The sequence below is a fragment of the Triticum dicoccoides genome, chromosome 3B (genome assembly GCF_002162155.2).
Source record: "Triticum dicoccoides isolate Atlit2015 ecotype Zavitan chromosome 3B, WEW_v2.0, whole genome shotgun sequence".
Taxonomy (NCBI): domain Eukaryota; kingdom Viridiplantae; phylum Streptophyta; class Magnoliopsida; order Poales; family Poaceae; genus Triticum; species Triticum dicoccoides.
Genome location: NC_041385.1, coordinates 91,759,551 through 91,762,114, shown reverse-complemented (window position 1 = coordinate 91,762,114; position 2,564 = coordinate 91,759,551).

Genomic DNA, 2,564 nt, shown 5'->3' with positions numbered 1-2,564 from the left:
CCTTGCTGATCCGGCCTGAAATTTCTTTGCTTTGCTTTTTTGTCTCAGGGCCCCGCTTTCCCTCAGCAAGTCGACCGCCGCGTCCATCATCAGGTTGGCGGAGACCTCCACCACCACCCGGCGAATCAATCCGGCCATCGACCTCCGGGAGGCGCAGGAGCGAAATGCGCGAGAGGTGCGCGAGGAGCAGGAAGCCGCTCGCCTGGAGAAGGCGGAGGCTGACAAGGCGGAGGCGTCAGCGCTGAAGAAGCTGACGGAGCCAGTAGCTGATACCGCGGTGAAGGAGCGGCTCGCGAAGGCCGCATGCCGCCAGGAGCCGCTGCTCGTCGTTCCCCTGAACTCCGTGCCGCCTCTACCAGAGTTCGTGGCGTCAATCGGGGGAGCCGGCGACGAGCAGCCGGTCCTGGAGAGGGAGGGCGGCGATGTCGCCATGCCGGACGTCATCGTGCCTCCGCCATCACTGACTGTCAGAGCACAAGACAGGTAGCCGGCCGTCCTGCTGGTGCCATCAGCCGGGAACGAGGTGGTGATGGGCCCAACTCCTGAAGCCCACACACCCGTGCGCAGTCGTCTCGTGAAGGCGGTCTCGGCACCGCGAACACTGGAGGCCGGCACCACGAGCGGCATCAGTAGGCGTGCAGATTGCCGCCGATGCTTCCCGGACCCTTAGCGAGTAGTTTCTCAGCATCCAGGCCCGCCTTCGGCTGGCTCACCAGATGCTGCATCGTCTTCAACGCATCGGGGCCCAGGCGATTTCCGCCCTCTGGCCAGACATGCCGGCTCCGCGCATGCCCAACCGGACTGCCGACTGGCTGGAGGTGGCAGCCGGTCGCCTGGAGGCCTAGAAGGGCTCTTCAGCTCGGGCTGGAGCGCGCCGGGCCCTGGAATTCGTCAAAGCGTGGTACCATGGGCTAGATCTAGCCCAACTGACCACGCTTCGGTTGGAGGCGCAGGAGGAGCTGGTAGCGGTGGAGGACGACCTTGTCAAGCGGGCGGCGGCGATCGCCGACTACACTGACACCAGTGTCTTCATCCCGGAGTTGGTTGATGAAGGCGCCGAGGCGCCACCGGAGTGGTTCGGGCCGAATCCGGAGGACAGCAAAGAGTCGGCCGAAGTGATTGATTCCAGTGACGAAGGGGAGGATGCGGAGGACGAGGATAGCAAAGAGGACGCGTTGGAGGTTGGAGCGGACGGCCAGCCTCAACCTGACCGTGCCTCGAGCAATGATCCACGCTCAAGCGCGCCGACTGCTGCTGGAGGCGACCAGGCAGAGACCGACCAACCATCTGTTCCACCAACCGGCGCCGCCGACTCTGCCGTCCAGCCATCCGCTGCTCCAACCGACGCCGCCGACTCCACCGTCCAGCCGGAACCCTTTGCTGCTCCTTAGGCCCTCGGCTTTGTTTTCCCTGTTTATCGGTCTCGACAAACTTTTGTTAAATTTGCACAACTCCACCCGCGTGGTGTATTTCAAACTCTATTGAATGCTGGCCAATGGGCCTTTTGCTATGTAAATATTCTTCGTCACAAATTATGCTTTATTTGCCGAGTTCTAACTTTTCTTACTTTCTGCCCCTTGCTTTTTCCTTTGCCGCTCTCCCTTTGCTATCCTTTGGCCAGCCAGACAGCCGCTCCGCGGACTAAGGCTGGGCCAAGTGCTTAGCTACTTTTAGGAGGGCAAGTACTTAGCTGGTTGGAGCATTGGCAAGGTAAGTAGAAACCGGTCGGCTGGCTGCTGAGCAGCCAGTCGAGTAGGCGGGATGCCGGCCTCGGCTATGTGCGCTTTTTTCCTTAGCCGTTTTTCGTATGGGCACCGCTTTGGCAACTCCTGTCCGCCGTACAGTCGCTCTGCGAGCTGCGGCTTCTGACAAGAGAAGTTTTCTGGTGCCGACACACTACTTGTCCGACTGCAGGAGACGTCACATAGTAGAAGGCGGCGAGCCCCCCGGGCCAACTAGTCGAACCGGGTGCCAGGCGAAACAATGAAACAACACATTTATGGGCATAATTTTTACCATATAGATAAAAGAGGGTAGTCCCCGAGTTCTTCTCGGGGGACCCAGAGTCTTCGTACTTAATACAAAAGGTAGCATGGTACATACTGCTTTTAACTGTAAGATCTTCGGAGGAGGTTTGCATTCCATGGCCTCTCCGTCTCCTTGCCTGAGTCGTCTCTTTTGCGTGCTCTGGGCTTCTGAGCATTGATCAGGTAGTAGGAACCGTTGCCCAGCACTTTGCTGACAATGAAGGGGCCTTATCAAGGGGCCAACAGCTTGTGCTGGCCGGCTGTTCGTTGTATCAGTCGGAGCATAAGGTCTCCCTCTTGGAAGGATCTTGGCTTGACCTTGCGATTGTAGTATCGGCGTAGACTCTGCTGGTAGATGGCGGACCGGCTGAGTGCCAACAGCCGGCCCTCTTCCAGTAGGTCGACGCCGTCTTCTCATGCTTCTTTGGCCTCCTCCTCGGTGTACATGGTGACTCGAGGGGAGTCAAATTCTATGTCCGTCGGGATGACGGCTTCGACACCGTAGACAAGGAAGAAGGGCGTGAAGCCGGTTAACTT